Here is a 23,389-nt window from a genome sequence, read left to right as displayed (position 1 = left end):
ACAAAACATACAAGGATGCATCAAACATTTTATGCTCTTGTTAAAACATAGACTATACAAGATACTTTACTCAAAATGTATTTGAAGGTACACATGTCAAAGTTAATATATATATTGCACAACTTTCCTTTTCAAAAACGCACCACTTTCATGGCTGTAGAACTGTTTATTTGAAATACTTTTTTATGTAACTTCAATTCAAGCATGCAAAAATTCATTTGACATTCTGAATGCTGCAGCTTTCCATTTAAGTTCATATTTTTAAAGTTGATATTATTGTTCATTAAAGTTACACAGATCTTTAGGTGATCCAAAGATACAGAATTGTGTTAATATACGTCACACAACATTTAAATAGTTCACAGCATGGATAAAACACACACACATTGAAAAGTCCTACATATCTTGCCCTTAAATTGAGTTGATGGAAGAAACTATAAAATCAGTTCAAACTTCAACTTTAAGAAATCTACATGGCTGCAGAAGTTTTAAGAGTTTTATTGGATTTGATTATTATTTTTGACTTCAAATAAAAAAATGATGTATGTAAATAACCTTAAGTATGGCATCTTAAAATAGAAGTTAATGTAACAAAAACTCGCTTAGGTTTTTATTTGATATACTGAAACTAATCAATTTTCCAATGATTAGAATCAATTTAAATTTAGGAGACTATAATAAGTAATTTTCTTAACACAACAAGTTAATTGATCAGTTCAAGCAAATACACTGAAAAGATGGTTTCAGCAGGTTTGAAGCTCTCCTCCAAATTTATAAACATATTGTTGTTTATAATCATGTTCAATTTTTCATTAACATTGAAGTTTTATCACAAAATAATATACACTGAATCAAGAAAAATACAGTGGAACATCAACAGAATCCAATTTCCTTCTGCTAAATATATGCATGTTTCTGGAAAAAAACATACTATTTATTTCAAATGTATTGTGGATGTAACATATTGATATCTAAATGAATCAATGCATAATTGCAAGATTGCTATGCACACCTAATCTCCAAAGTAATTGGAGCAAAAAACTGCAATGCTTAGAAGACAATTTACTCTTGGAAATATGATTTCTGCAATCTGTTAAACCTTTAATTTTGTAAAACAGCCTAAAGTTCTGATCACCCTAAAGACTCAAAGTCAGTTGCCCAAGGACAAGTATCAGGTTATTTAATGTTAAACTAAACCATGCATTCCTCTTTAATTATCACAGACTTTTAGGTCTATACTCTGATGAACACTTCCCCCTTTTAATTTCACTTTTCTGAAAAGTAAGGAGGTAAAATGTTTTCTATTATCAGTAAGTTCAATAGCAAATAATATCAGGAAATGTGTGCATGTCTGGCTCTCAGCTTCAACAATTTTAGAATAAATTTGATTACATCATACAACACCTTAAAATTCTTCAGTAAGTCACATAATTCTGTGTCTTTACAATAGAACAGTGATGAAATTGCTGCAGAAGTACAAACTTCAGACCAGCAGCCTTTTCCTCAGCAAATTCACCAATTAATCCACAAAAGATATCAAAATGTCATTATCTGTTAAGTCCACAAAAATTAAATCTAGACTTTCACAATAAAACAACCCCATGATAGATTTGACATCTAGAACATTTAGGGTTTTCCTTTGAAAATCCACACTATTGTTCATAATCCTTTAACTGTTAAGATCTTTTTCTGTGGAGTCCAAATCACATTAGTTGGCAGAGTACCAGGAAACCACAAGGATAACAATATGTTTATTGAAAGTGAGTGAAACTGACTTTCTTTATGATCACAAAACCCTACTAAAGAGAGAACATTTGAATGATTTTTCATGATACTCCATAAAACCTAATATCTATGATGATATGAAGTGAATAATGAATAACATTTAAGTATAACATAATCCTGATAGTTTTGTGGAACTTCTTACGTGGAATGGTTAGGGTTAAGGATTAGGGTGCATTGATTCTACTGGATGAGTTTTTTTTCTAAATGTTCTCCCTTAAGACTAAATAATTTTTTGTTGAAATATTTAATCATAAACTAGGTTCCACCATCATAGAATTAATTGTTAGGCTTATCAGGTTTACGTTTGTTGGATTCATCTAGTGGGTCTTTCTTATTGACGTGTAATGTGACAGTTTCTCCATAGTTAAGAGTTCTTGTAGAAACTTCAGTTTTAAAGCTCGGTTGTCCACTGTCCACAGAACATTGCAGCTCAGTACAAAAAGATGTTTTTAATTCAAATGGTGGTTTCTTCTCCGTTACTGTCGATCCACTGACGTGTATTGACAAATTTGACGGCCCTATTGAATGCATTTCTGTTACCCGGGATGTTGACATGAACGTCCCACCAGACCGCTGATCTCCAAACTGATGCAAATAACTGGGCTTTATCTTAGGAACAACTGGCCTCCCAACATTAAGTAAAACCGGTTTGCCAATTGTTGGTTCGGTTATTTCTGCCTGCAGTACAGAAATTTCACATGGTTCACTGGAACTACCAGCTGATGGGTAATTTTGGTCAACTATATCCTCACATTTGTACGTTTCCCCTTGAGCAGGAATGTAGTCTTCAAGGTCTTCTAAAGTTAAAAGTTTGCCATGATGAGTCAAAATTTTGGTGTCTCTATTTATTAGGTCATCATTGCTTGATTCAGGTGGCTCATCAATAATGACATATTCATTTTCTGCATCTATTTCCTCTTCACTATCGGTTCTGAATTCCGCCAATTTATCATCAGTAATATCCATCGGAAGATCTACAATTGTCAAAGGAGATGCTGTTTTACTATCAGAATCTTTTTTAAGGGATAGTTGCTCACAATCCATGGGTCCAGGTGACTCAAAGCTTAGCATTACTGTTTCACCCACATGCGCAAGGAGTGGAGTTTCCACTTCCAATAAAGTTGATTTGTACTTTTCTTCAGCTTTATTCAGCTGAGTATCATATTCAGTGATTGCATGAGCTGATGTTTCATGAGCAGCATCAAAGTGGTCAAAGGTATAGTCGGGATTGGTATCTTCTGATGCGGCTTGTTCAAGTTCCGTGACAACCTCAGGTCCACATACAGATGTAAGAACATCCACATTTGTCAGGTTTTCTTCTGAAAGGGAGGATTGCACTTGCTCCACCAGGTTATTATTTGAGTTGTTTATGTTAGGGTCAGTCCGAAGAGGTCGTTTAGGTCTTGGACTTGAAGATCTATGACTCGGTTGTCTTTGCTCAGATAAGGTGCGAGTAGAAGGCGAGACTGATCTTTTCCTTTGTGATTTTGCACTTTTCTTAACTTTGAATTCAACTACTTCTTCCACTTCAATCCATCGAGGCTTTTGTTCTTCTACCTTAGTTTCTACTAAAATATGTCTTGAAGCTGCACCTTGTTCTTCTGGCTCGGTTATCATAACTGATGGAACAGGTGGCATTTTCATCGGGGCTTCCCTGGGTTCTGTCTGAAGCTTGGGAGGAGGTGGCTTGGGTTTAGTTGAGAATAATATTTCTGATTCTGTTTCTTGTAGTCTTGGTGGTCTTGCAGGAGATACACTTGTACTGCGACGTTTAACTTTTGGGCTCTTGACTACTGTTGTTATGGTCTCCTCGCTAATCATGAAAAGAGTACGTAATTATTTAAACATCAGAAGGATACCATTGTCCACACTACCAAAGCATCAGCAACTCTGAAGCAGGTAAATTTCTGATTAGTTGGTGAGCAAGGCAATATAATTATCAATTGGATGCAATGTAGTTAAACTTACTCTTTTGCACTCATGCAATGTTAATGAGGAAACTATTTAAGAATTGTTTTGTTTTCAGATCGACACTTTTATTATCAATGTCACCCATGCAGGTTTCAGCTGAAATTAGACAGACATTAGATCAGTAAATACTGCTATTTATTCTGGTAAATTTTATTTCTGGTTGTTCATAAACTGCTTAAGTTTTAAGCAGATATTTCCATTTTTAAGAGTATACACTACTTAACATTCTGTACACAACTGAGATTCCCTGTGGCAGGTCTTGGCTAATGAGGTGAAAGATGGCAACAATAAAGAGGGCAAATAGGGTGGGTGCAATGATGTAAACCTATTTTACTCCTGTCTTGACAGTGAAGGGCTCTGATCAGTGCCACTATTGCCTACTTATCATAATGCAATAGCCTCAGCTACCATACAAAAAAGTGTATGGTTTTCAAATGAAATCTGTTTTTTCTTAATGTACAGTAGCTCTAGACAGTGGCCAGTAGATGTAAGGTACTTACAAAAACTGTTTATTTTTAATCTACATATTCTGAATTAACTATTACGTATGATTGGAACATACACTATATTCAAGCTTGACTGTAAGTCACATATTCAATATACTTCAATAAATGCAATTAACATAAGAAACAGGAAGAACGTTTAAAAAGTATAGATCCCAAACAACCTCAAGACTACTAATTTGTTCAACGTGTGACAACTGTACATGTATTTCTCACTGCAAAAGTGTTTTGGTTAGGATAGAGTTACATTGAAGGAATTTCAGATAGTCTTGTGAATTAATCTATATTCATGTCATAATAACATAAGTATGTGAACTTTTCTTTTCAATAAATACAGATGTTTAATTCAGTTACAGGTCAGTTGTTGACACATGGGATTCTACTTTTACATATGATGCATTTGATTGAACCATGCCATTAACTATATTGAAGAATTTCAGGTTGTTCCTTAAGTATTATACATTTTCTAAATGACAACTGATTCTTGAAAAAATATGGCCATATTAATTAATCAGTAAGTTAATATACCAGTTCTAATATATTTAAATTATGTAAAACAATATTTATGGCAGATAATTTTAAAATGTGTATGTGTTTCCTTTTTAATGGGGCAGACAAATGAAATACACAACCAATGAGATATTTGTACTAAAATTTAGAGGTCAAAGTATTAAAATACTTATTAAAACAAAATCAAACAGGTTATAGTTGCATTCTGCACTGAGAATTTGTTCCAAATGTGATTTTGAAAGCAAAAGAAGATGCATTTTGAAATCACCTGCCAAATACAGCTAACCGTACAAGACAAATTCATCTAAAACACCAACTTAATGGTTAAAAAAGAACTCCTGTGACAAACATCGCCTTTATGAGATTTATGGAAACTGTTCATAAACCAGTCTATAATTATTGTCAAATGCTAACATGCACAGGAAAACACTGACTATGTGTCGGTATGACACAATGTAATTAAGCACTGGGTGAGATGGACAAGCTTATACAAAGCAGTTAAGAATAAACTAAGCACTTACATGATGATGGTTTTCTTGGGAACTTTAGTCTCTTGTTCAGTGACTACAAGAAACAGGATGAAAAGTGTGGAGTCAGAAATGGACAGGTTGAAATAATGAAACCCAATCCTGCACTCTCTGTGGAACAAAACTATATAACTCCTATAATTATTACTACATGTTTCAAGGGCTGGGATTCCACAAATTCACTTTTCTCTGGTATTTATTTCAGCGATCATCATCTAGCTCCAATCCTACATACTAAACAGAGTCAACTAGAAAAAAGAGATGACCAAAAAAATCAATTTATAGAATTTTATAAGTTGAACTTTTATAAATAGTTTATCTCTTTAAATTTTTCTTTGGAAGTTATCACTTGTGCAGACTGCATGCAAAAAAAAAATTGGAATTTCAGTTAAATCCGCAGTTTGATAAAAGTATAGGGATAAGTTTATGAAAGTGATTTCCTACTGTAATTTACAACCACAGAAGGAAACAATTCTGCTCTGAGTCTTTTTCCCCCTTATGGCTCTTTAATTATTTCTATTGGGCTTTCCCTACAAGCTTTGATCCATATTTGACAGTTTTCACATCCCTTTTTCTTCCTCTTTTTAGCAACATTCATTATTTTTTTTGTCTGAATGCTTTCACTAATAGCTCATCATTCTGACCTCACTCTATCAGAAATATTTCCTTTCCCAATCTTCTCCGTGTCTTAGAGAACTGTCTTGTGTTCTTTCTTTACTAGTCCTCATGAAGGGTTATCTGCTAGAAATGTTTCTCTTACAGTAGACACAGGATTGACCCATCTGAGTGGTCTGTTTGAGTGTTTCTAAGATCTTTATTTATAGTTTAATCTGTTAACCAATATGTTAAAGTTGTTCTAAATTAAACAAATCTTTGAATTCAGAGTAGAGTTTGCTGGGTGAGTATGGGTGGGGGGAGGGGGAAGCAGGCTGGTGGTGTTCTTGTGCTGACTGAGCAATCAACATTCAAAATCAGTTCAAAGAACGTCTTCTTACATATAAGAACACAAAATACTGGCAGAACTCAGCAGGCCAGACAGCATCTATGGGAGGAGGTAACGCCACTACCTCCTTCCACAGATGCTGTCTGGCCTGCTGAGTTCTGCCAGTATTTTGTGTTTTTATTTATTTCCAGTATCTGCAGATTCACTCGTGTTGTCTTCTTACATATGGTGGATTACCTTTTAATCAAGTGATGTGATGGGGCAGTTTCTTCAACGAGCAAGTAATTTTAAATGTCACTTTATAGCCAAGGTAATTAATTAATTTTGTACATTGGGCTTTTCTTATTTGCTTGGTTTTACTTAAATTGCAGTTGTATTTTTCAAAAATTTTCTAATTTGTTAAGTCAGCTTTAGCATGAAATATTGATTCTTTTGAATTGTCAGTTGAGCTTTTGGAAACAAATTGTGGAATTACTTGCAGCTGGTATAATATTTTGTTGTTCATCCTCCTAAGGATGAATTTATAGTCAAGTATTAAAGGCTGCATGCATCAACAGGAGCCCGATACTAATGCCAAGCTACAGTTAAGGATAGCCTACCCTATTTAATAGAAATGTATTAAAGTTGGAGCAGATACTGGAATCGTGTATATTAAGGAAGGATTGAAGAATGTCAGGACATCAATGCTAGGAATCTGTACTTGGCACTTGCTGTTCCTTTTGAGGTTCAATGACTTCACAAATGGTCAAGGTCAGTGAACACTTTCAAAAATGGACTTCCTAGAAGATACACTATTACTTCTATTACCTGTCTCCGGACATTCTTTACCGATCAAGGATGATTAAAAATATGCAGCACTGCAGCATGACATACTGAGCTCTGATGGACACCTCAGCACTGCATCTTCAGGCTTGCATGAAACAACAGGAGCCTTAAGTCCCACACCACCAGGTTCAGGAACAATTATTACCTTACACCTGGCTCCTAAATCAGCATGGATAACTTCACTGAACTGAATCCACAACCTGGAGACACACCTTCAAGGACTTTACAACTCATGCTCTCAGTATAATTTATTTAATATGATTATTTGTATTTGCAGTTTGTCTTTTGAACACTGATGGTCAATTTTTGTGTGTGGTTTTTCATAAATTCTATGTACTTCTTTGTTCTACTGTGAATTCTGCAAGAAAATGAATCAGAGTAGCACACAGTGACATATATTGTATGTACTTTGATAATTAATTTACTTTGAACTTTGGGATAGCCATAATCACCTAAACACATTGCCCATTATAAATCCTTCTCCCTCACAGAAGGTGGCATAAACTAAATGCGGTAGGAGTGAACTAAGAGGTAGCAGGACCCGTATATTTACATTTGTTAAAACTCATGGGGGAGAAATTACTGGACATTACTGAATAAATGCTGTTCAATACTTGGCTGCAACCATGAGAGACGATGATATCTTCAAACCAAATCCTCCTCCTTAATTACTACTTCCCTCTTAATGCATATGCTCTTCTGGTGTACTAACTACAAATAATGAAGTACCTGACAAGTATACAAGGTTAAAAGGCATATATTGGATAGAAAATCCATTTTTCCATCATAGGAGAATCATAGATGAGGGCATAGGTATAAAGTGAGAGATAAGAGTTTAAAGGGGATCTGAGAAGGAGGCTTTTTACACAGACAGTCATTATATCTGGAATGGACTGCTAGAGTAGGGAGTTCAAATATCAAAGTACATATATGTCACCATATACAACCCTGATTTATTTTCTTGCAGGCATACTCAATAAATCCATAATAGAATAATAACCATAATAGAATCAATGAATGACAGCACCAACTTGGGTGTTCAACTAGTGTGCAAAAGACAACAAATTCTGCAAATACAAAAAGAAAGAAATAATAAAAATAAATAAATAAGCAATAAATATTGAGAACATGAGACGAAGTATCCTTGAGTATAAATCCTTGGGTTCAATAGCCTGATAGTTAGGGATAATAACTGTTCTTGAACCTGGTGGTATAAGTCTTGAGACTCCCGTTCCTTCTTCCTGATAGCAACAGCGAGAAGAGAACATGACCTGGATGTCTGCTTTCTTCCGACAACACTTCATGTAGATATTCTCAATGGTGGTGACGGCTTTACCCATGATGGACAGAGCTATATCCACTACTTTTTGTAGGATTTGCTGTTCAAGGGCATTGGTGTTTCCACAAACACGAGAAAATCTGCAGATGCTGGATATTGGTGGTGGAGATTTAGTGTTTCCATAGCAGGTTGTGATGTAGCCAGTCAATATACTCTCCACTATACATCAAAAGAAGTTTTAGATGTCATGCCAACTCTTCGCAAACTTCTAAGGAAGTATAGGTGCTGGTGCGCTTTCTTCGCAATTGCACTTATATACTGGGCCCAGGACAGTTCCTCCAAAATGATATGACTGAGGAACTTAAAGTTGCTGACCCTCTCCACCTCTGACGAGGATTGGCTCATGAACCTCTGGTTGCCTCCTCCTAAATAATCAGCTCCTTGAGCTTGCTGACATTGAGTGAGAAGTTGTTCTTAGGGCAGCACTCAGCCAGATTTTCAATCTCCCTCCTATAGCAGATTTGTCACCACCTTTGAATCGGCCTATGACAGTGGTGTCATCAGCCAACTCGAATATGGTATTGGAGCTGTGCTTAGGCACACAGGCATAAGTGTAAAGTGAGCAGAGTAGGGGGATAAGCACATGGCTCATGTACACCTATGCGGATCGGGAGATTGTGAGGATGTTGTTGCCAGTCCGAATTGACTGGGGTCTGCAAGTGAGGAAATTGATGATCCGATTGCACAGGAGGTACTGAAGCCAAAGTCTTGAAGTTTAATGATTAGTTTTTAAGGGGATGTTGGTATTGAATGTCGAGCTGTAATTGATACAGAGCATCCTGATGTATGAATCTTTGCTGTCCAGAAGTTCCAGGTTGAGTGAAGAGCCAATGAGATGGCATCTGCTGTGGGACCGTTGTGGAGCAGATCCAAATATTTCTCAGGTAGGAGTTAATATGTTTCATCACCAACCTCTAAAAATATTTCATCACCGTGAATGTAAGTGCAACTAGACAATAGTCATCGAGGCAGATTATCACATTCTTCTTAGGCACTTAGAAGTGGAATCATATACAAATACTATATTCAAGAAGCATATAGACAGAAACTTTAACAGGCAAGATACAAGCAGGACACAGTCCTAATGTGTAAAAATAGATTTAGTGGCAAAAATATTGACATGGAAGTGGTAGACTGAATGTATCATTTCTGTGCCATACAACTCCACATTCCTTTCCCTGTCATTCAATTCCATACATATGCCATGTACTCAGATACTACCACAGACATGGTCAAATCATAAAACTATTTATCATTTGGAGAATAGTATAGAGTGATGCAAGTTGTTAGGCACAATCAACTGCAGCAGGATCACTGGAGGTCAAGGTTACTTGATGATTCCAACAAGGACTTTACTGGGGGAAGCTGAAGTAGACAACTGATGGACATACAGAATGAAATTCTCTGTACACTTAGAATCTGTATTCACTGTGAGAAGATATGGATTTAGCTCAGCAGAGGCTTTAGAAACATAGAAAACCTACAGCACAATACAGGCACTTCAGCCCAAAAAAGTTGCGCCGAACATGTCCCTACCTTAGAAATAACTAGGATTACCTATGGCCCTCTATTTTTCTAAGCTCCATGTACTTATCCAAAAGTCTCTTAAAAGACCCTATCATATCCACCTCCACCACCGTTGCCAACAGCCCATTCCACGCACACACAACTCTCTGCGTAAGAACTTACCCCTGACATCTTCTTTGTACCTACTCTCAAGCACAGTGCTCTCTTGTGGCAGCCATTTCAGCCCTGGGAAAAAGCCTCTGATTATCCACATGATCAATGCCTCTCATCATCTTATACACCTCTATCAAGTTATCTCTCATCCTCAGTTGCTTCAAGGAGAAAAGGCCGAGTTCACTCAACCTATTCTCATAAGGCATGCTCCCCAATCCAGGCAACATCCTTGTAAATCTCCTCTGCACCCTTTCTATGGTTTCCACTCCAAGTGGGGTCTGACCAGGGTCCTATATAGTTGCAACATTACCTCTCAGCTCCTAAATTCAATTCCACGATTGATGAAGGCCAATACATCATATGTCTTCTTAACTACAGAGTCAACCTGCGCAGCTGTTTTGAATGTCTAATGGACTCGGACTCCAAGATCCCACTGATCCTCCACACTGCCAAGAGTCTTACCATTAATACTATGTTCTGCCATCATATTTGAACCATTTCGCACTTATCTGGGTTGAACTCCATCTGCCACTTCTCAGCCCAGTTTTGCATCCTATTAATGTCCCATTGTAACCTCTGACAGCCCTCCACACTATCCACAAAACCTCCAACCTTTGTGTCATCACAAACTTACTAAACAATCCCTCCACTTCCTCATCCAGGTCATTTATAAAAATCATGAAGTGTAAGGGTCCCAGAACAGATCCCCCTGAGGCACCCCACTAGAGACCAACCTCCATGCAGAATATGACCCATCTACAACCACCCTTTGCCTTCTGTGGGCAAGCCAGTTCTGGATCCACAAAGCAATGTCCCCTTGGATCCCATGCCTCCTTACTTTCTCATAAGCCTTGCATGGGGCATCTTATCAAATACTTTGCTGAAATCCATATACACTACATCTACTGTTCTTCCCTCATCAATGTGTTTAGTCACATCCTCAAAAAATTTAATCAGGCTCATAAGGCATGACCTGCCCTTGACAAAGCCATACTGACAATTCCTAATCATATTATACCTCTCCAAATGAGTGTAAAGCTTGGGAGCAATCCTTTTAAGGGTGAAAAGGGTGGACAGAAGTTCACACAATCTTGTGAAAGCATGATAATTGATGTCATGATTTCCATTGAAACACAAGCAGCAGGAAACTAAGTTGATACCCTGCAAGCTGTTCTCTAGCAGGATTGCTGAGGCACTGCCCTAGATATTAAATGGATACGGGGTTGATTTCAACATTTAAGAGAAATCTGGATAGGTACATGGATGAGAGGGGTTTGGAGGGCTATGGTCCAGGAGCAGGTCGATGGGACTGGGCAGATTAATGGTTTTGGCATAGAGTAGATAAGGCAAAGGCTTTATTTCTTGCTGTAGTGTTCTATGACTCTAGGAAAGGAAAAGATTCCATTGAGCACCAACTGGCTGTCCACTCCAAGGAAGACAGTTCTTGCCCTTCTAATAATAATGCTCTGTTGTCTCCCTGTCAATTAGTCCTGAATGGATTTACCAGTATTGAGATGATGTGGTCAACAGATGGGGATAACAAGTCCACAGTTATCTGAGGTTATCCTTTACAGAAGATCAGTAGCCTTCGCATGGCCATTGGAATATCATGTGTAGGGACACTAGATGCACAATAGCCATGTAATGAGCAATTTGCAAGGATGATTAGTTGAACGTTGACTATCTTGTATTGGTATTGGTTCATTGTTATCATATGTACAGTAAAACACTTGTTACGCATTCTGTTTATACAGATCAAATTATTACAGTGCACTGAGATAGAAAAAAGTACAAACAATGCAGAATAAACAGTACCAAAGAAGTACAAGATCATAATGAGATATTATTTTCAAGCCAAGAGTCTATCTTATCTTACAAGATGTCCATTCAAGAGTTTTGATAACAGTGGTATAGAAGCTGTCCTTGAGCCTGATTGTACATGTTTTCAGCCTTTTGGATTTTCTGCCTGATTTGAGAAGGGAGAAATGAGAATGTTCAGGGTGGATGGGATCCTTGATTATGCAGGCTGCTTTATAGAGGCAGCAATAAGTACAGACAGAGTCCTTAGAGGGGAGGCTGTTCCTGTGATGTGCTGGCCTGTGTCCACAATTCTCAGCAGTTATTGTGGTCACATGCAGAGCAGTAGTCAAACCAAGCTGTTATGCATCCAAAGAGAAGGCTTTCTATGGTGCATCAATAAAAATTGTTAAGACTTGATGCAGACATGCCAAATTTCTTTAGGTCTTGAGATCTAAGTAAGGTTTCTTGGACAGGACATCAACATGGCACACCTAGGAACTTGAAGCTTTCATACCTCTCAATGGAATATCATGATTCATCTGTAAATTTAATTTGAAATATTTACTTGTGGTGTCATTTGAATTTCTGCACAAGGCTAAGAAGGTACTGCAAAAGTCAGACACAATGTAGAATAATTAGTGAAATGGGAATAGGAGTTGTAGTACCAGCATCACATTCAAATTTCTTTAGAATGTTCAGCTATCTAAGTTATCCCTTCCATTTTGAGATCTTTGTCAAGAAGAGATCGAAATGTAACCACTTCTCTTAAACGACTTTAGTGATCTCCACCTTGCACAGCATACCGTGATCTCCAGTTAGGAGATAGGCGTACAGATTTTTTATTGCTTCATTCACTGGCAAAACAATCCTTGCACTACTCTGAAGATATTGCTGTAGCTCAAGCAGATACCAGATTTCACTGAAAATATCCTCTTGGAATGCAGATATCTTGCACATTATTCCTTGCTGAGGTTCAGATAGAACAGATTCATGTACACTCCTGAGTGGATATGGCTTTCTGATGACTCCTATTTCCCTCTCTCCTCTTCCAGGAACTTATCTTGCCATGTGTCAAACCAAATATGTTGTACGATAACCTTTAATGTTTACTACCACATCCTTCTCTGGGTGCTGCTGGTTCATGCAGAGACCTTGAAATCAGCAGTTCTTCAGCTATTAGCGTACAACTCACTGTGGATTTTTGACAGCTTAAAGAACTAGGAGGCATAAGACACAGGGAGATTGAAAGATTACATCTATTAGACAGAAAGTTCAGCATTAAGAATTAAGAGAGGACATTAACTTAATCCTTGAGCTCAAATATGGCACTGCTGATGTCATACCACCTTTATAAGTAGCTCCATAATCTGATTTGTTGTACAATTCTGTTAGGTATACATAAGTGAGGAAATCAATGATCCAATTGCACCGGAGGTACTGAGGCCAAGGTCTTGAAGCTTATTGATTAGTTTTTAAGGGGATGTTGGTATTGAATGCCGAGCTGTAATTGACACAGAGCATCCTGATGTATGAATCTTTGCTGTCCAGAAGTTCCAGGTTGAGTGAAGAGCCAATGAGATGGCACCTGCTGTGGGCCCATTGCTGTGGAGCAGATCCAAGTCATTTCTTAGGTAGGAGTTAATACGTCTCAGCACCAAACTCCAAGTGGTAGGCTGAATGTATCATTTCTGTGCCATACAACTCCACATTCCTTTCCCTGTCATTCAATTTCATACATATGCCATGTGCTCAGATACTACCACAGACATGGTCAAATCATAAAACTATTTATCATTTGGAGGATAGTATAGAGTGATGCAAGTTGTTAGGCTCAATCAAATGCAGCACATCACTGGAGGTCAAGGTTACTCGATGATTGATGCACCATCAATAACTCACTCTGAGACGTAAAGGCGAGATATCAGCTTTTATTGACTGGAAGAAGGAACAAGCAGTGAGTGACCACCATACTACATTCTGGAGACTGAGAGCCCGGGCTCAGGCCTTGATCGCCTTTATGCAGGGGTCTGTGGGAGGAGCCACAGGAGCAGTCAGCAGGGGGCGTGTCCAGACAGGTATATGTAGTTCACCACAATGATTCCAACGAGGACTTTACTGGGGGAAGCTGAAGTAGACGACTGACAGACATACAGAATGAAATTCTCTGTACACTTGGAATCTGTATTCACTGTGAGAGGATATGGAGGGCCCCAGAATTAGCTCAGCAGAGGCTTTGTGGAACGCTTGGGAGCAATCCTTTCAAGGGTGGAAATGGTGGTACAATTCTGTTAGATATTCACAACTTTACCAGTGTCTTTATCAATATGGCATCACATGAGTGCATTTGACATGCACATCATTTAGAAAATTGACATGTGTAGCATTCAGAATGTTGAGAACTACCAATTCATATTTTGATGCCAATGGTTCTATATTTACAGTTAATCTCTATTAGACATTTGCAAACAGAGCATTTAATAGCACAGTTTTTCTTTATGGACACAAAGGCCGGTACAAATGCTTATCATACCCAGTCTCAACTGCATTGGTATCACAGCTGAACTAGATGCATGATTCTTAACTTTGAAGGGTTTGGCTGTATAATGCTTCAATATTATGTAACACCATCTTCAATATTATACAAGACCATAAGACATAGGAGCAGAATTAAGCCATTTGGCCATCAAGCCTGCACCACCATTCAATCATGGCTGATCCTTTTCTCCCCCTCTCAACCCCATTTCCTGGCCTTTTCCTCGTAACCTTTGATGCTATTTCCAATCAAGAACCTATCAACCTCTGCCTTAAATACATCCAACGACCTAATGATATATATCATTTTAAAATGTCTTGCGTGTATCATATTGTTCAGCAATTTTTCTAAAGTGGCCAAGCCAGGAGTACTGGTGTTTATTTCAATTCTATGATTGTTTTCGTTTTTCTCCCCATCAGCAAGTAAGCCTTTCTGGTGTATGTGTCCAATTTAACTAATTTCAATACAAGTTGAGTACCCCTCATCTGAAATGGAAGTGTTTTGGATTTTTTTTTGATTTTACAATATATAATGAGATAGCTTGGAATCGCCATCATTCTCGACTCTGAATTTATGTGCTACTGGTAAGTAATCTTTGTCTTATATTTATCACGTTCTGATGCAGCCACTCAGCCCGTTATATTTTCATCACCGACGATTTTTACAAACTCATCGATGAATTTTTCTGCTGCTTTGTGACCAGTATACATTTTATCACCACAAATCTTTAAAAATTTAATGCTGTGCAGCTTCTTAAATTTCTGCAACCAGCTTGCTGAATATTACAAGTTCCTTCAATTTTCAGTTCGTTGTGATAGATCTTTGCTTGTTTCAAGATTAGCACATCATTAAGAGGCATATGTTCACTCCATCACTGACAAATCCATCTTTTCAATACATGATCAAGATTTTCATTTATCACTTTATATGGAGTTTTTCTATATTTTACTAACTTGCACTAATTACATATGTGAGGTCACTTCTCAGAGCAGTCTGAGATGTGCAGAGACCTGTGCATTGCCTGGGAACCTTCCCAGCACCTTGAGGAATTTTCCATTATGTCAGCACTCAAAAAAATTTGTATTTCAGAGGATTTTGGAATTGTGGTTAAGGCATACTCAATTTGTACTACATTCTCTTACATACGCTTACTTGCATTACATTTTCAAATGATTGTTCAATGTTTCTGGTCTTTCTCACGAATTTTATCAATTAAATAAACTCTACAATGAATATAACTAGTTACTTCCAATTAAAAAATACTATTCCGCAGAAACCTATACAGATCCTATTTTTGCCAACATTTTGTGGCACATTTCATGCCCCTTCCTTATCAAGTATATTGAGATTAATGATGTTTGCTATTACTATTCTCACAAACTGGAAACTTTTGAACAGCCACAGACTTGACCAATTTCACCCCCTTTAATAATTCTGAATATCTATTTCTGCCCATCTGTTCTTATCTGTCCATATGATGGAGTCTGCCACACAGCTACTTCTGATATACTGGCTTATACCTCAGCTGAGAATTGCCCTCTACAAAAGATAACAAGATCTTCAACCATATCTATTCCATTCTCCACACTCTTCTCATCTGTTTGCCACCCAGCAAAAGCCAGGAGAGTCTCTGCTGTTCTCACCTTCACCCCACTAGTTTATGTATTGACAGTGTTAAACAATTAAAAATCAATACTTTCAGACAATGATACACTGCTTGTTATTTTTCAAACTCTAGGTCCATCTTGAGGGAGTGTTCATTCAGATGAATTGAAATTATTCTGGAACATTAACTGTTTCTCTTTTCTTAGATTCCCAACTCATTGAATAATTCCAGCACTTTGTTTTTATTTCACATTTCCATTATCTAAATGGAATTCAGAAAGTTAAAAGAATTGCAATGTTACATATTGCTTCAGAACTTGATACATTTTCCTGACATGGTTCTCCCCCCTTCCCAGAATGGGCTGATGCTTCAGTACAAACTGAAAGCAGACCAGGATTTCTGAAAAAAAAATTGCACTGTAGCTCCATCTGGTGGGTGTAAACTATCATTTGCCATTATTCACTAAAGAGCAGAGGCTTAATTTTATAACATTTAGCACCACAACTAGAAAGAGATTCACCAATTGTTTATCTCATTGCTGTTCGTGTCATTGTTTTGTGTACAAGTAGTTTTGTATGGTTTGCTTTTGTATTCTACAATCTGTAAAGTTTACACTAAATTAACATTTGGTTTGTTAGTCAAATGCTGTGCAACCTGTGACATTACAAGCTGTTAGTTCTGACCTCAGAAGATCAGACATCAAAACGCTCAGAAGCAAAGTTTTGGCCATTCCTGAAATTTGTTCTTTTATCATGTTCCCTTTCTCAACTGAACATAAGCGTTTATTTTTACAAATACCACTGTAGCATTTGATCACAATGAATAAAAATAATGTATAAAGGATGGTGCCATTCATAAAGCAAGAATTAAGAGATTATTTCTGCAATGGCATTGGGCTTAAATGCAACTGAAACTGTTAAAGTGACAACATTGAATAGAAAAAAAGAAATGAATCAAACCACACAAAACCATGTCAGAAAATAAAATGGAATGATATATGATGTATCATTGAATATTTTAAACCATTTAGGACTGACACATTTGGTTTCATACCTAATTCCAAAATAGCACATTTGAATTGACTTATTAAAAAGATGCCAATTTTTGTTTGTTCTAAGGAATGACATGGTTTTAATCACAAACAAATACATGTTAATTCACAGCTCACATAATCTGGACAATGGTACCCTGTACTTCAGTTTAAACTAAGCTCTGTTAATGCATTTCTAATTTGTTAGTATAAATAAATAGAAGTATAAAGGATAAAACTATCAGCAATCTAAATTTAACCAATTCCAAATAATTTAAAGACAAAAGAGGAAACCAGAAATGACTTACTGACTAAACAATTTTCATGAAAAATATGATATGAACACAATTGAATGTTGTTTTCAAAGGTTTGGAACGAGCAGCCAGCACAAGTGGAACATGTGAGCTTGATTTCAACATTTAAGCAAAGTTTGGATAGCTACATGGATGGTAGGGGTATGGAGGGCTATGGTCCTGGTGCAGGTCGATAGGAGTAGGCTGTTTAAATGTTTTTGGCATGGACTAGATGGACCATAGGTTCAGTTTCTGTGCTGTACTTTTTTATGACTCTATGATTCTAACTAAACAGAGGTCCAATCTAAGGTAAGCCTGTTGCTATTGTTTCTTTGTAAAGTATATCTTAAACGGCTACGTTGCGAGGCGTTTATTTTTGTTCACTGATTGCTTCTTAACAAAATGACTGATAATTAGAGAGAAAATTTATCAAGGGATCCCAGGTCACATTCAGGGGTCTGTTTTCATTGGTACAACCCACCACCCTACCAAAAAGTTGAAAATCACCTCTTGTCATGCATCTCTGCTCCACTTCCCTTTATTTCCCTATAAATGTTTAATGCCTGAAGACACTGTGATCATTGTGATACCAGAATCAGCATACTTTTAATGAAGTTACAAAAGTTTAAGTATGTGTAAAGATATTTCTGGAGCTATTAGGATTACAGCATTAAATTTATATAATTACACAAATAAATCACTGTGGATGTCAGAATACAAATAAAAAGGATATTAACCAGTGTTGAAAATCTGCATTAAAAGCTAAAATGATTTTTATACAGAATTAATTAGCTTAACATTTTGAAGGAGTTCCTTTTCGAAAAACATTTCCTAGAAATTCTAGTACCTCCTCACAAATGCAACAAATGGACATTGCAATGGTAAACCAAGAATCATTTCAATGACCAGCCCTACCTGATACATCATTTGAACTGTGGTCAGAAATTCCAACTGCCTGAAATCTAGCCTGCACTGTGGATCGTGTTTGGGATGGTGGATTGGGAGTACATGATTGTGGTGGTAATAGTGGTGAAGAAATGGAGAGCCCTAATGTTTGCAGGGCAGTTGGCATAGGGCAATTAAAGATAAAAAGAAAGAGGTTTAAATGGAAGGAGGCTGTGAAGTGAGAAATCTAATAAGGGGTAATGAATAGAGGTAATTTTGAGGTTGTGAGAGAGCAGTTATTATTAGACCATGAGACATAGGAGCAGAATTAGGCCATTCAATCACGGCTGATCCTGGATCCCACTCAATTCCATACATCTGCCTCCTCGCTATATTGTTTGAGTAATACAGAAGGTAGGGGGCTTCTTGTAGGATGGATATCAGTAATTCCTTGATTTGGCAGGCATCTCAGCCTGACATTTTGCTGGGAAGTCTGGGAGATCATATCATTCCAGAATTGATCTATGATAGTTTACAGGGTCTACTTGCTCCAAATTTCCATGAAAATGCTTCAGGCCAGATGCGGGGTCTCAGCTCAAAACATCATTGTTTATTCCCGTCAATAGATATTATGTGACTTGCTGAATTCCTTCAGCATTTGTGTGTATTGCATAAGATTTCCAGCATCTGCCAAATCCCTTGTGTCTGATGGTGAACGATGTCATTCAGTGTGCCACAACATTGAACATAGGAGAAGAATTAGGCCATTCAGTCCATTGAGTCTGCTCCACCATTCCATCATGGCTGATCCCGGATCCCACTCAACCCCATACACCTGTCTTCTCGGCATATCCTTTGATGTCCTAATCGATCAGGAAACTATCAACTTCTGCCTTAAATATACCCATGGACTTGGCCTCCACTGTAGCCTGTAGCAAAGCATTCCACTGATTCACTACTCTCTGGCTAAAAAAAAATCCTCCTTACCTCTGTTCTAAAAGGTCACCACCCAATTTTGAAACTGTGCCCTCTAGTCCTGGATAATCCCAATATAGGAAACATCCTCTCCACATCCACCCTATCTAATTCTTTCAACATTCTGAGGATTTCAATGAGATCCCCCTGCATTGTTCTAAAATCCTACGACACCCCAAAGCTGTCAAATGCTCCTAATGTTAACCCTTCATTCCTGGAATCATCCTCATGAACCTCCTCTGCACTCTCTCCAATGACAACTCATTTTTTCTGTGATATGGGGGTCCAAAACTGTTGACAATACTCCAAATGCTGCCTGACTAGTGTCTTATAAAGGCTCAGCACGATCTCCTTGCTTTCTATTATATTCCCCTTGAAATTAATGCCAACATTGCATTTGCCTTCTTTACCACAGACTCAACCTGTAAATTAACCTTCTAGGAGTCTTGCATGAGGACTTCTAAGTCCCTCTGCACCACTGATATTTGAAACTTCTCCCCATTTAGATAATAGGCTGCACTATTGTTCCTTTTTTCTAAAGTGTATTATCATACATTTCCCAACATCGTAGTCCATCTGCTACTTTTTGCCCATTCTTCCAATTGCCTAAGTCTTGCTGCAATTGCATTGCTTCCTCAGCACTACCTACCCCTCCACTTATCTTTATAGCATCCGCAAACTTTTGAGCCAAGATCGTTCATCAGGACTTGAAAGGAAGGGGGAGAAAGCCAAAATAAGAAGGGGAACGAGTACAAGCTTGAAGATGATAGGTGAAGCCAGGTGGGTTGGGGGAGGGGTGGGATTAAGTGAGAAACTGGGAGGTGATATGTGGAAAAGATAAAGGGCTAGAGAAGAATCTAATAGGGAAAGAGTTGTTACTGTGTTTCATTTAAGAAAATATCAGTTTTTAAACTACCTAATCCTATTAAGTGTCAAATAATTGAATTTCAAGGTAAGCAGTTTCTTCATAATTGCTGACAAACCTGCTATGATTTTTTTTTCTCTGGTTTGATTTTCATTTGAATTTTTTCACCTACCTTTCCTGTACAAAGTATTTTCTATATTGTTTTGAGGGACAGCAGTGTTCATTTCAGAATAGGAGATTCAAAAGAAACAATTCAAAATAAATTCTCAGTATTTGCTTCCAGACTTTGCATATTATTTGGGTAAGTAACTTTATCGAAATCACACAAGGCTACCCGAGTTTCAAGCAACAATATGACAATTTTACAAACAATTTTATTTTTCCAATCTTTACTAAGCTTAAATATCAAATAATATAAAAATAATCAACTGATGAAAATTAGTAGCAAATTGAATAATTCATTTGTAAATAGCCAAAACTTCAACATTGATGAATACTTTGAAAATCAAGGCAAAAGATAAAGCACAGACTTCAACTTCATGGCCTAAAACACTGCATTAACAAAGACACACAATAATCCACCCACATGAAGAAGTTCTAATGATGCAAAGGTGTTGCTGGCAATGTTTCTTAATTTTAGAAAACACATTAAATAATGACCAGTCACAATGCAAGAAGATTTACATGTTGTAACCAGCTCAAACATCTGCGCTAAAAGGATATTACATACCAAAAAACCCCCACTATCTTTCCTCTATTTTCTTATCTTTCCTCAAGTACTTTTTTTGCTTTAAATCCTTAGTATGTTTTAGTGATTATAACTTTCAAGGATAATAATATGACTGAAATAAATCCCAAACATGAGGAAATCTGCAGATGCTGGAAATACAAACAACACACACAAAATGTTGGTGGAACTCAGCAGGCCAGGCAGCATCTATAAGGAGAAGCACTGTTGACATTTCGGGCCGAGAACCTTCCGTTTACTTTTGTCACACGTACTAAGATACAGTGAAAAAAGAACTTTCATTCATACAATTCACTTCATTACAGTGCATAGAAGCAGTACAAGGGGAAATAATAACAATGCAGAATAAAGTGCTGCAGTTACAGAGAACGTGCAGTGCAGGCGGGCAGTAAGGTGCAAGGTAGATTGTGAGGCTAAGAGTCCATCTTAGTGAGTTATAGGGAGAGACTACACAGCCTAGTACTTCATTCCTTAGGGCCCAAGAGAATAAGTGAGTATCATATGGAGGCGTATAAAATCATGAAGAGCATACTTAGGATGAATGCATACACTTCCACCCCCCCAGGGAACAGGAATCAAAAACTAGAGGGCATAGGTTTAAGATATGAGGGAGAGGTTTAAAAGGGAGCTGAGGGGCTACTTCATGCAGAGGGTATTGAGTACATGGAATGAGCTGTCAGAAGAAGTGGTCAAGTTGGGTACAAAAGCAATATTCAAAAGACACTTCAATAGATAATAGGATAGAAAAGGTTTAGAGTGACATGGACCAAATTTGGTTAAATGGGATTAGCTTAAATAGGCATCTTGGTTGGCATGGATGAGTTGAGCCAAAGGGCTTGTTTCCATGATGCATTACTCTATGGCTATCTCTGATTTAAAAGAGTGTGGGTGGTGTATCTATTGCCTTCACCTTGGCAAACATGTTAAACAACCTAGATACACGGTTCCTCTCCAAACCTCAGCACTTCAATTCTCCTTTAAGATGCTCCTTAAAATCGACCCCAGAGAGTATTTCATCACAGCTTCTAATTATAATGTAACAGTATCAGTTACTGATCATGCATCTGTGAAACATGATGAGGTACTTTTATGTATATATACATAAGTGCTATATACACAGTATTCATAATTCCTCAGATAATAAACCAGTCATTGATCACAAGTAGCAAGACCTGAACCGAATCCACTTACTATGCAATTCAAAAACATTTCTTAACAATCTCTCAAAAAACTTCAAAACTCTTGAATTCACATAGACTCACAATCTCATTTTGGATATCAACATTGACTTCTAATTCAACAAAATCATTCAAGTGAATGCTATGACTACCAGAAAATATTCATGCTACTTGGCTTACCTCTTGACTTGCCAAAATATTTGAAACACTCATAAGACACATGGCAGCTACATTTTGGAGAGCACCCCATTTGTCTTAATGAGTAGTATTCACAACAACATTTGATTGAACAGTGAATATTCTCTACCTCCATACCTATATTTGCATTGTTACTACCTCTGCTCTCTTAGAGTAGGAAGAGGGTTAACCAGTAAGTGAAACTTAAGAGACAAGTTGCAGAAGAGAGGGAATATGGAAGGAACATTTGAAGATGAGAAGTAGTAGAGGAGAGTGGAGAACAAGACTGCTTGATGGAATTATGAAATGATAGGTTGTGGAAAAATTAAGGAAGGAAATGGGTGATTCGTGTAGAGGGGAGGAAGAGAGGTGAAGGTTCAAAATGAACAGATATGAGTGAAGTGCTTGCCTCAGAGAGTACAAGTAGAAACTTTATGGTTTAAAATGGTAGCTGGCCAAAAAGAATTAGTCTGCAAATCAGTGTATTTGAATGAATCAAGGACAGAGGAATAAAAAAAATTGTCTTTGTTCTTGCCATGAGGGAGGAAATCAAGGCTGCCATTTTATGAAAAGATTGTATTCTCCATTTTGTGAGTTAGACAGTTGGCTTGATCTGTGTTTTAAAGTCGACACAATAATACCTCAGGTAATCTGCTAGACAAAGGACCATTTCCAAAATTATTTGTGAGGTGTTCTTTGGTTTCATATAATATGAAGGTTTTTGACTGTTAGGGTCTGAATCTATTCTGCATGATTCAACCTGCTTGCTGACTGAGAACAAAGGGCCATAAATTACTGATTGTCAGTTGCTGGGAAGAGTGAAATAAATAGACGCTGGCCTGGAGCAGAACCAATAAGAAGATGCTAAATGTCAGACATATGACCTACAGCCAATGACACTGGAATGTAACATTGGAATTGGTAAGGAATGAATATAAACACAGACACTTCATGTGTGCTGGTGGTGGCAGCTCTGCAGACCAACTATCGTGGATGTGAGGCATGCCACAGATATGTAGAGATTTAAAATGGGGCTACGAGGAATATGTGGTCAGCAGCAGAAACTCTTTTTAATTGTGTTTTATATTTTCTATTCTTTGACTCTTCATGGACAGCCAGGAAAACATAGTAGGTGTGCACACAGGTATTCGGTTGTCTAAGTTCATGAGTTCTTCTGTTGAGACAGTAACGTACTTATTGGTTCTCACAGATTCCC

At 37.4% G+C, this 23,389-nt stretch overlaps 1 protein-coding gene across 1 annotated transcript in view; it reads right to left on the bottom strand.

Moving 5' to 3' along the window:
* The window catches only part of obscnb (obscurin, cytoskeletal calmodulin and titin-interacting RhoGEF b), a 533,110-nt gene that overhangs the window by 88,580 nt on the left and 421,141 nt on the right, over positions 1-23,389 (bottom strand). The gene's annotated exons all lie outside the window — the stretch shown is intronic.

Source organism: Hypanus sabinus, chromosome 6, assembly GCF_030144855.1.
Source record: "Hypanus sabinus isolate sHypSab1 chromosome 6, sHypSab1.hap1, whole genome shotgun sequence".
Lineage (NCBI taxonomy): Eukaryota > Metazoa > Chordata > Chondrichthyes > Myliobatiformes > Dasyatidae > Hypanus > Hypanus sabinus.
The sequence above is the reverse complement of the archived record's forward strand: the minus strand, read 5'-3'. Positions and strand labels throughout refer to the sequence as shown.